Genomic DNA, 12788 nt, shown 5'->3' on the forward strand with positions numbered 1-12788 from the left:
GCCTAAATGGTCATTTCTGTGGTTGACTACATTTTTTGCTTATAATGATGAGACTTAACAACAATTTGCTTATAATGATAGATCCATCACATGACCTTACTCCATTGTATCTAATATTAGGCTTCTTTGGTAAAAATAAAATTGTTGTATCTACTCCCAATAAGAAGGTCTATCTAGTTAATTAAATCCATAGAGAGTGATCATAAAGATTTTAAAATGATCTTCAGATGTATTTGAGGCAACACCATTTAATCAGAAAATTAGTAATGGTCTTTCAGAAACTTTGCATTAATATTCAGTAGTTGGGAAGAGATATCAATGGCTTTGCATGTCATCTAGTGAATTGCTACTCAAAACAATTGTCACTCATCAGAGCAAGTATGAGAACTGTTAACTGCCCATCTGTGATGAAGGAAGGACAGACTTTGTGAATAGTATATGTTCATAAACTTTTACAGCAAACTGTTCAAGAATTTTCTGTCAAATATAATAATAATATGAATTTCATTGCATTTTTATGTGTTTGTTTCTCTCTTTTAGTTTTCAGCAATTCCCTTTTCTTATGTTGGGTGATATTATTTGTCTGTGAAAGACGGGAAATTTAAAAGTATCATTGTCTTCAACTAAAATGATTTGATAAGCATTCCTCTACCAACTGAGGAGATGGCTGTAAATGGAAGTAAACTGGTGAAAGCATGACATGGTGTGTTTCAGAATGACAGAATTAGAGATGACAGAATGGAAGAGTGCCACTGTAGTGAGAAATAGAGGATGCATTAAGGCAGGAAGATCACTGCAAAGACTGGCATGTAAGACGTGAGATGAGAATCTTGTTCAAGATGATAATGGGATAAAAAAGTTTGGAAATGAAACTTGAGATGTCTTGATATTGAAAAATGTCTGTAGGCCCAGACCCATTTTCCTAAGGTCTATGTTCATGTATTAAATAGACCAAATGATATATAGGGGTCTCCAGTAGGATGTAATGAATTTGTTAACTGTTTGAGGGTCATGGGCCTCAATGGAATAAAATGAATAAATTCTACATGTACAGTTTAATAAATTTTTATTTTTAATGAAATATGCATATGTATATGTACAAATATATGTACATACTCATAATTTTAATAGCAAAATTATTTAAGTTTCTTAAAATATTCAGCTTTCATATTTACTGTATTCTCCAGGGAAATAATGTAGCATATTTTTATAAGATACATTTACCATGCTCATTGTATTTAGAGAAAAAAACTGAAAATGAAAAAAATATTTAATTCCGAGAATAAAATGTAACAGAGAGATGATAGTATAGAAGTGTCAATTTTTGTTCTTAATTTTCTTCTGTTGATAAAAATCTACAAATAGTTTCAAAAGCCATGAAATATTTGAAGAACATATTTTTATATATAAAATCAAGCTGGTTTTTAATATAAACACAATCAAAGCACATATTGACAGTGATTATTTACCCTACAGTCTGTTAGTATATAAAAAGAACAAATAAATAACAAACAGAAACTCAGAAAAAGAGAGAAATATGTCACAATATACTCTGACTCGGAAAGGTCATTTGAAATATTTGCTTATATAAGTAGTATTTATTTATTTATTTATTTGAGAAGCTTTCATGTTTACAAGTCTAGGTTCACCAAAGTAAAATTCTATGCTGAATATCTTTCTAAAAATATTTTATTAGCATGTTAATTGTGTAAGAAGTTCATTTTATTATCTCCACATATTCATATAATGTACTTTGATCAAATTCACTCCCTCTATTATTTTTGTCCCCTCTACAATCTCCCTTTTTACAGTTTTAATGTCATATATACATATAATGTACATTAATCATATTTACCCCCAAATCTTCTCCTTTTCCTTATCCAATCCCATTTCTACATTCATTTCATATTATTGTTGCTGTTATTATTATTTCATTATTATTACTATATCAAGATTCTACGTATGACAGAAGCCATGCAATATTTGTCTTTTAGATTGTTTTATCTTGATCAACATTATCATCTCCAGTTCTCTTCCATTCTCCTGCAAATATTATAATTTTATTCTTCTTTATGGCTGAATAATACTTCATTGAGTGTACATAATACATTTTCTCTACCCATTTATTGGCTGGTAGACACCCTGGATGATTCCATTGTTTAGCTAATTGTGAATAATGCCAAAATAAATGTATGCATTCAGGTACCACTATTGTTATGTTGACTTACATTCCCTTGGATATATACCCAAGACTACTGTGCCAGGATCACATGGAGTTCTATTTTTAGTCTTTTGAGGATCTTCCATACTGGTTTTTATAGGCTATAATAATTTAAATGCCCACAAATGGTATAAAGGATTTCCCTGCATTTTCAGCAGCAATTGCTGTTTTACTTCTGATGGAAAGATACCTTAATTAAAGAAAAACCTTAGATAGTTCAGTGAAATGGGGAGAATGTAGGGTATTAGTAAGAACAATCTAAGTGGTAAGGTTGTATTGTTTAATCTTTGAATTTTAGGCCAAATAGTGGAATATACTTAACACTAAAGTTGTTTTTGACGGATCACCTTTGAGTAATTGGCCTCTACCCAATAAATATGTATTTGCTTTGATCTATAATTATATCTGAAATATTTGTCTCTTTTAAAATTTATAGAGAAGAGGGAATTAATGCCAATAAGAACTACTATGTAAATAAAATCCTAAAATATTAAGGAATCACTAAGAGTGATTTCTTTTAATATAATGACCAAAATCACATAAAAGTAAGAAATCATGGTTAATGGAAAAAAAAAGATTAGAATGTTCACATTCTCTTATACTTGTGAACACAATAAAATTAGACAAAGAAATGTCAGATAGGACAGAAACAACCACGCCCTCTATTCTCAGCAGAATGTGAAATTGAATAACACAGATCGCTAACCTCCAAAAATTACACTAGGATGATGTTTGTATCACACACTTATTTTTTTCTTCTGTTTGTAAAAATAGCAACTATCCCAACAATTTTAATACAAATTCATGCTTATAGTCACTGTCTACAGTATTAAATGTGTGGTTTATTTGCTAATTTTACTTTGGCATGATCTTAATTTTTGCCATTTGTACTTTCCTCTTGTTTGCCATAAACATAATTATGTCTCTAGTTTTAGGTACTGAATTACCTAAGATGCCTTAGAATCATGGTTTCAATACTACTTTTTAAGATACTCATGTTTTTCACAGTTGAGTCTCTTGCAGTAGTGGTTGACATAGCTCTTCCAGTGAGAGACAAGACGTCTGGACGTCTTCCCTGCTACTTGGCCATTAGCAACCTTTCCAAGACCATATTGTGCAGATGGTAAACTCATTTTTTCTGGCAACTTCCCACATTCATTTCAAATTCAATATCAAATTACTCAAAGTCAGTTTACTGCAATAAGTTAATCTGCTTTCTTGCTAGTAACGACTGCTGTGTGGCTACAAATAAATTTTGATAATTATTAAACAAATTCAGAGATACATTTTTTTTTGTTCTATGTAAGTTGATGTATTAATATTTCCTGAATTTTTCTTTGTGGAATCTCTTATAATAAAAAAATTTGTATTCCACTTTAAGGAAGAGGCTTTTTTTTTTTTTGTCTTTTCTTTTTTGGTGCTGGGATCAAACCCAGGGCCTCACGCATGCTAGGCAAACACTGTACCACCGAGCTACATCCCAGTCCCTGTATGCCATTTTAATAAGTAGCATTCATTACCAGAAATTAAAACTATATATGTATCAAATGCAAAAATCTGAATTTTTTTATAAAAATACAAAATATAATGTTTGATAATGTCCATGCAAATATTGATTTATTTTTGAAGCATTATGATATTTAGACAATGTTTATAAGATAAAAGTATAAGATAAAATTAAACATGCTCTTTTTTCATTTGAATTTTGGCAAACAATCATTTTAAGTTATGTACACAAATAATCTCATTTGAAACCTATATATTTAATAAGTTGTTGATAAAATAATAAAATATTGACAGTTACATTCTTAAACTTTGAGCCAAATTTAATATTTAATATATATTGATTTATTTTCTAGCATGCTAAAAATATTGTCCTAGATCTAGATACATAATGGGGACCAATAAAACTTTTCATTTTTAAGAAACACATCCTAATGGAGAACACACATGGTTAAATGAGTAAAGGCAATCCAATCCAATGTGCTGAGTGTTAGTATAGAATGAATCATAGGTCTACATTTAAAGTAAATCAACCAATTTTATTTCTAACGAGGGAGGACCTGGGAAAAGGGGATATTTGAACACGTTTTTCATTCAATCTAAGTATCACAACCATCAATAATATTAAATGGGGAGCAGACCGATGCTTAGGCAGATGAGTATAATAATAATTCCAACACAGGGATTAGCCAGTGCTGTACAAACAACTTTTATGTGTATGAGTCAGTGATGAGATTAACAGTAGTTCAATTCTATTAATCTATCTGTTCCTGTTGTATTGGAAAATGAGATCCTTTTAGATTATAATGTTTTCAAATCTTTTTGAAGATGATCACATTTTCCTTTTTGGTATTTTGAACTATGAAGAATGTACATGTTATAAAAAGTATTTCATTAGAGCAGCAGAATACTGTGAGTTATAACAATGAAAACTCCAAGCAGAAAAGGCAATTTAGGTGTAAGAGTGATGTTTTCTTCCTGATATTACTATCAATGGTATTTGGTCTAATTTAAAATGCGTTGTCCTTGAAGTGTTCATTGGTTTGTAGTGTATTACTATACTAAATTATCATTATATCAAATTATTTTCTTGCTTCGCATATTTGGTTGTTTCCTATATCAGTTGTTAGTTTCTATGTTGAGTATACACACACTCACAGTCACACACACACACAAATTTTTATTTGTCTAAATTTTGTGATGAATAAATGTATATTCTCTTACTTTTTTTCTCATTGATGAGGAGTTTGAGGAATGATAAAACATTCTTACATATCATGCCAGTCCTCACTACCATAATGAAGTTCACCAATGGAATGCTGCATCACATTAATATAAGTCTGTCTTCCAGCATTGGTGTACAAACATATCTATCATGTGTGCACTCTCCATTACAGATTTTTTAAAATATTCTTTCAAAGATTAACCTATGACAGCTACTTATCCAAAGCAAAAATTGTAGGTAATTGCTTCCTCCTTTAGCTCCTTAAACTAAAATCTTTGTTATTTATGCTACCATTTTTATTTTTATTTATTTTTTTTCCAGCCCCACCTCCACTGTCAGTGTTTTATTACAGTTCACTGTTTATGTTTTTCAGTTTTACTGAAGGGGGTGTGCATTCAACCTGCCCAGTGGCTGCACTTTATTATTTCCCCAGGGGGTGGGTAGGGGAGTCATTCATTGTGCATGATGTTCACCTGTTCGTTCTGCAGTTTCACACAAGCAGCTTTGGAGCTCGCTATGGGAGAGAAATGATTCTGCTTTTTTTTCAGTGAGGGGTGGAGTAGGGAGGCTTTCCACAGGCTATGGCTCCAGGATGTCACAGAGTTTGATTCTCATTGATATTCTGTCTTCTGTTTGTTGGGAAAAAGAAGAAAAGACAAAAAAGAAAAGAAAAGGCCATTTGGCCAGGAGGCTTTTTCACCCATGGCCAGACATGCCTTGCTGGCTGTGCTGCATGGGATTTTTGTGGCTGTTAAGTGCAATTAATGGCTGAGTTAAGGGCCAGTCTTTGAATTTTATCTGCACCTAATGTGATGGTGGTTATTATTTTGGCTAGGAGCAATTAGAATTACCCAAGTCTAGCTCCAACATCTCAAGGAAGTTTCTGGGGCCATGGAGCTTAGGATTTCTGATTCCCTACTCTAGCTGCCATTTTGGAGCTCCTCCCACTCGGTAGTACCTTAAAACCTTATGAAGAAATAAAGATCTGTAGTAAAAAATAACCACATGAGTATAAAATCTCATGTTACTATATTTTTGGTTGGTGTTCCTAATTGTAAACCTGAAGGGACTAATAAAAGAGGAGAAAAATAAACTCAAAAATAGAAGAAGGAAGGTGTTATGCTAGATCTTGAGTGGTTATTCCGGATTGACTGAAAAAAGCTGTTGGAAGAAAATGGGTAAAACTCCATGACCTTGTATTTGGTGATAGATTCTTAAAGCGCAAGCAATAAAAATACAACAAAAGGCCATCACCAAAATTTAAAAACCTTTGTGCATCAAAAGACACAATCAAAAAAGCAATACTGGGCACCTGGTGGTTCATACCTGTAATACTAGCTAGTAAGGAGGCAGAGATCAGGAGGATTGTGGTTTGAAGCCAGGCAAATAGTTTGTGAGACCCTATCTTAAAAAAAAAAAATCACAAAAAAGGGCTGGTGGAGTGGCTCGAGTTGTAGGCCCTGAGTTCAAGCCCCAGTACTGCAAAAAAAAGAAAAAAGGAAGAAGAAAAGAAAAAGAAAGAAAAAGACAACCTATAGAATAGTAGAACATATTTGCAATTCTGACATCTGATCATGATCAGGTATCTAGAAAAATTAAATGAGCACTTATATCTTCACAACAAAAAGACACACCCAAAATAAAAATGTGCAAGAGACTTTGGATATACAAATGGCCAAGTAGCACATGAAAAGATGGTCAGCATCATTAGATATTAAGAAATAAGTAAAAACAACAATGAACTATTTCACTTCATATCATTGTGATAGCTATTGAAAAAACAAAGTAACAAGCATCACAAGGATGTAGAAAAATTAGACCACTGTACATTATTGGGAGGGATGTAAAAATGATGCAGCTGCTGTGGAAGGTTATTTGACACTTTTTCAATAGGTTTACCAGTGACCCAGTAATTCCACGCACAGGTATATATGCCAAATATTTAAAGAAAGGACTCAAAAAGATATTTGTACACCAGTATTCATGGCAGAATTTTTTTTACAATAGCTAAAAGGTAGAAACAACCTAAGTGCCCATCAACAGATAAGTGAATAAACAAAATACGGTATTTACATTAAATAGACATTATCTAGCCATAAAAGTAATACATTTTTATATGCCAGTCATGTCATGTGTAGACATTCAAAACATGCTAAGTGATATAAACCAGACACAGACAAATACTATATGATTCCATTTATGTGAGGTACCTAGAATGGGCAAATTCACATAAACAGATACAGAATAGAGATTACCAAAGTCTAGGGGAAAGAAAGTAGAGGTTGTTTCTATTTAATTGGTACAGTTTTTATAGGAGAGGATGAAAATACAGTGATGATCATTGCACAACTTTGTGAATATACTTACTGCTGCTGAACTCTGCTCTTTACCAGTGGTAATAATGATAAATATTATATATCTATTATAATAAGATGCTTGAACAACTATATGACAATGCAATATATTACATTAACAGTGTTCCCCTAATTTTCAAGCTTATAATTTTTATAATGCACAGTGTCAAGTTTTAAGATACAGTTTTTGCATTAGTGAGAGATAATCATGTAATTCTCTTTAATTTGGAGATATTCACAAATTATTTTTCTTTTTTTTTCCATTTTTCTTTTATTATTCATATGTGCATACAAGGTTTGGGTCATTTCTCCCCCCTGCCCCCATCCCCTCCCTTACCACGCACTCCGCCCCCTCCCTCTCCCCCCCACCCCCTCAATACCCAGCAGAAACTATTTTGCCCTTATTTCTAATTTTGTTGTAGAGAAAGTATAAGCAATAATAGGAAGGAACAAAGGTTTTTGCTGGTTGAGATAAGGATAGATATACAGGGCATTGACTCACATTGATATCCTGTGCGTGGGTGTTACCTTCTAGGTTAATTCTTTTTGATCTAACCTTTTCTCTAGTACCTGTTCCTCTTTTCCTATTGGCCTCAGTTGCTTTAAGGTATCTGCTTTAGTTTCTCTGCGTTAAGGGCAACAAATGCTTATGCTACCGTTTTTAAATAGGTGGTAACAGTAGAGAAAGGGATAGCATATGGCAAAAGTAATGGTTACATTTTAGTCAAATACAGGAGATCCCTTTCTCTCTCTCTCTGAATGTAAAAGTAAGCAATGTCTTCATGACTACTGTGCACCTGATTTTATCTCTGTCAAACTACTGAATTCAAAAACTCACTCACTTCCAGATCTTTCTAGCAGGTAACAATTTCCTTCTTTGCCAATGTAATTTAATTTGGTATCTATACATGATGGAGTATTATTTAGCCATGAAGAATGAAGTTACGCTGATTGCAGGAAAATAGAACTGGTAATCACAATGTTGAGCAAAATAAGCCAAACTTACAAAGGAAAATACTACATGTTCTCTCTCTTCTGTGGAATCTAGACCTAAAAAATGAAGTGAGTGTAAATGGGGACTGTTTGGGGGACAAGCAGTGGAAGGTATAAAATGAGAGACTGATGTGAATGAATATAATCAAAATATTACTTGGCAGGAATGAAGATAAAATAATAAAATCCATTAATATTTCTTTGAAAAGGGGGAAGGATGAGAAAGAGTAACAGAGGGGTGAATTTGATCAAAGTACATTATATGAATGTATGGAAATATCAAAATGGAACTTCTTTGTACAATTAATATGCAGTAGTAAAAAAGCAATACATGAACTTAGAATAACTATTTGCATACCATATATCTGATAAGGGTTTAATATTCAAAATTCAGAAGGAACTCATACAACCCCAAAGCAAAATAACCAAATAGTCCAACTTAAAAATCAGCAAAGGAACTGAATTGACATTTGTAAAAGAAAGACATAGAAATGACTAACAGGTATATATAAAAAAAATGTATTTGACATCAGTAACCACCAGGGAAATGCAAATCACAAGTTTGATGAGACATCACCTCACACTGTTTTGGATGGCTATTATCAAAATCTCAAAAGATAACAAGTGTTGGGAAAGGTGAGCAGAAAAGGAACTCTTATACATTGTTAGTGGGAATGTAAATGGGTATAACAATTATGAAAAACAACATGGAGTTTCCCCAAAAGTAAAATAAAATTACCATTTGACCCATTCCACTTCAGGGCGAATCCAAAGGAAATGAAGTCAGTGTCTTGAAGAAATAACTGCACTTCCATGTTCACTGTGAGAAGTGATGCATGCTACCCAAGACCTGGAAATCATTGAAGTGCTCACTTATAAAAGAATAGATAAAGTAAATGTTTTATATTACATACATAATAGAATATTGTATGCTATTTTATCTAAAATAAAATTATATATAATAGAATATTATTCTGCCTTTTGTGATCCCAAGGATGAAACTGGAGGATATTTTGCTAATTGAAATAAGCTAGACAGAGAAAAACAAATTTTGCATGATTTCACTTATATGTAGAATCAAAAAATTTAGAACTCATAGAAGCAGAAAGTAGGATAGCAGTAATCAATGTCTAAGGGAAACAAGGAGATGTTGTTCAAAGGGTACAAAGATCCAATGATACAATGAGTACATTCTGGAGATCTAGTATAAGTAGTTAATGACAGTGTATTATATACTTGAAATTTGCTAAGTAGATCTTACATATTCTCAGCACAAAGTAAGTTATGATGTGAGTTGATGGATATGTTAATTAGCCTCATGTTGATATTGTCCATCATTTTACAATGTGTGTATTTGCATATATATATAAGCATCACATTATATGTACCTTTGAATATGTAGAATTTGTCAATTATACCTCAATAAAGCTGAATAACAAACTATAGAATTTGTGATAAAGGAGGAAAAGAAAGATTTGTACACAGGTAAGCTGGATGTTGGTGGCTCAGCCTACAATCCTAGTTACTTGGGAGGCTGATATCTGGAGAATCACAGTGTGAGGTCAGTCTGGGAAAATAGTTCATGAGAGCTCATTGCCAAAATAACCAGAGAAAAATTGACTGGAGGTATAGCTGAAGTGGTAAACTGCCTGCTTGGCAAGTGCAAAGCCCTGTTCCCACCAAAAAAAAAAAAAATCATACACAGGTAGATAAAATAAGAACCATTTATAATGATTAGAAAATGCTTCTATTTGCATATATTTATAAGGAATTTAATAGCAAAAGTATGTAAATAGCATATTACATATAATATTGAAGAGCACAAAGCATGACAACTTATCAAAACTGTTTCTTCTGAATGTGAGTATCAGGAGCCTTATATTTTCTCCTCAAACATAAAGGTTTTTTAAACTTACTGATTTGTACAAGAAGTAGTTTTCTGGATCAGTCAGATATATATTCTTGTATTTATATGAAAGTCAACATGATATATTTAAGTAAAATGATACTCCAGAAAAATAATAAAATATCTTAATTTCTCCTTAAGAGAGACTGTAATTATAACCATATCTTTCACAACCAAATACTAGAGGAGCAGTAAAGACTCTCTTGCTGCAATAACTACTACATAATTGGTATCATCATCCCCTGCAAAAAAACCACCTTTGGAATATGCACAAAGCTAAAAGGAAACAAATAGCTACGTATTTTATGGCTCAGTACTAGGGTTTGCTGACAGAAAGTGCTTTATTCTGTTACTCTCTTGGCCTCAGAAGACAGGTGAACAATGAACCATATATAATTACTTCCTCTTGTTCTTTTTTTATTTTTACATTCTTATTAGCATATATTAATTGTATAGGGAGTTATTGTGATGTTTACATATGTGATTATAATGTACCTTAATTAGAGTCACCCTAGCCATCAGTCTCCCTCATCCACCTTTTTCCATTTTTTTTTTCTGCATTACTAATTTTATTTTTTATTGTTGTTCTAGGGGTACATTGTGGCATTAGAAAAGTTTTTGCAATATATCAAACATATCATAATTGAATTTACCCCTCTATCCTTCTCCTTCCCCCTCCCACAGTTCTAGAATACTTTGAGCAGATCTCATTTTTCCATTTACATACATGTGTACACAGTATTTGCACCATATTCATCTTCCTATCCTCCACCCTTCCACTGGTACCAGCTGCCCAGTCAGGAAGTGTTCTGTGCCTTGTTCTTTATATGATTTTAAAATTTTGCTCTGCCCTGAAGGAGCATTCTTACTAGCTGTGGACACAAACACACTTGTGCACACACATGCACCCACATAGTCATTTACACCCTTGAAATACTTTAATAACAACAGAAAGCAATTTATAGGTATGAACAGAAATGAAAGTTTCAGAAAAATATCTCCTTTCATTGTATTGGTGATAAGAATGGCAAATTATGACCGTTTGGACTAAAATGAAGGCTTCTAGTTTCCTCGAAGTTTCAGCACTTGCTCAGGACTTCAGAGTTACTGTTGTGAATGCTGGAAATGAGAAGGAAAACTACATCAATGAGGAAGGCTCAATAGGAAATGTGAGTTTGACAGTTGGTCACCACCACTAGTTTGAAAAAAGGGGAACCCAGGACTCAGCATGATTCTGATCATACATGTGGTGCTGGACAAGGAATGTCATCTCTCAGAATCTCAGCTTTCCCTTTAGTAAAATGGAAAATTGAACTAATTGTTATGTATATGGGACTTGAGTCAATCTTGAGGTATCAGATGGAGGACAGAGTGTTTCCTCAACACTGCTGACATCAATAAGGAAGACCCATTTTCATTTGTTGGAATATTAGCTATCAAAATATAATTATACTTGAAAAAGTTACATTAAAAATTTAGAACCACTGTCTTGTTTATCCTTTCCAGCTATGACATTTTACTGAAATGTCATTGCAGAGGCTCACTGAGTATGGCAAGATTATGTTCTTTATATCATGAGATTATGTAGACAAATTAACTATGGTTCAACATTACGTCCATAACAGCTAACAGCATTCCCAACTTTAAGGGACCTGTGCCAGAGGATGCTAAATCTATGCAGCTGACATCTTTTAAGGGAAGAAAAGTATGGCTACTGCTCACTGCCCTTTCCTCTTCATTCATACTAATTTAAAACATATACTTTTTGGGAATACATCTATCTTCAAGCAGTCAAGCAGTCTTGGCATTCTTTCCTCAGACCTTCCTCTGACTCTAATTTGGTAGTGTAATTGTGATTCCCTTCAATCTCATCACTATTTTAACAAATTATTTGCAGGTTAGGAATTCATTTATTTTATGTCATTTTTTGTTTTTATTGTTGTGCTTGGTGGAGGTACACAGTAGTATTCATAAAGGTTTTTTTTTTTTGCAGTACTAGGGCTTGAACGCAGGGCCTTCACCTTGAGACACTATGCCAATCCTTTTTGTGATGGGTATTTTGAGATATGTCTCACAAACTATTTGCAGAGGCTGGCTTCAAACTGCAATCTTCCTGATCTCTGCTTCCTGAGTAGCTAGGATTACAGGCGTGAGCCACTGGTGCCAGACACAAAGGTTCTTTATGTTTCAAATATATTAAGTCATTTTATTTTTAATAAAATACATTATGGGGTTCAGTATAGTATTTCATTATATACATACAATGTGTGTTGATTAAATCAAGCATGCCTTTATCCGAGTCGCCCCCAAGATCCCAGGCTAATGTAGTTGTCACTATTCTACATTCAGGTTAACATTTAAAAAAATAATAATTTGCACATTTGAGAGATAACATGTAGTTCTTCTCCTTCTGTGTCTGGTTTCTTTCACTTAACATTTTGTCCTCCAGTTACATACATTTTACTTCAAATGAAAGGCTGAATAAGAGTCCATTGTGTACATATATGACATTTTCTTTCTCCATTTACTCATAAATGGACATCTAGGTTGATTGTATATATTGGTTCTTGTGAATAATGCTGCAAT

The sequence above is a fragment of the Castor canadensis genome, chromosome 13, assembly GCF_047511655.1.
Source record: "Castor canadensis chromosome 13, mCasCan1.hap1v2, whole genome shotgun sequence".
Taxonomy (NCBI): domain Eukaryota; kingdom Metazoa; phylum Chordata; class Mammalia; order Rodentia; family Castoridae; genus Castor; species Castor canadensis.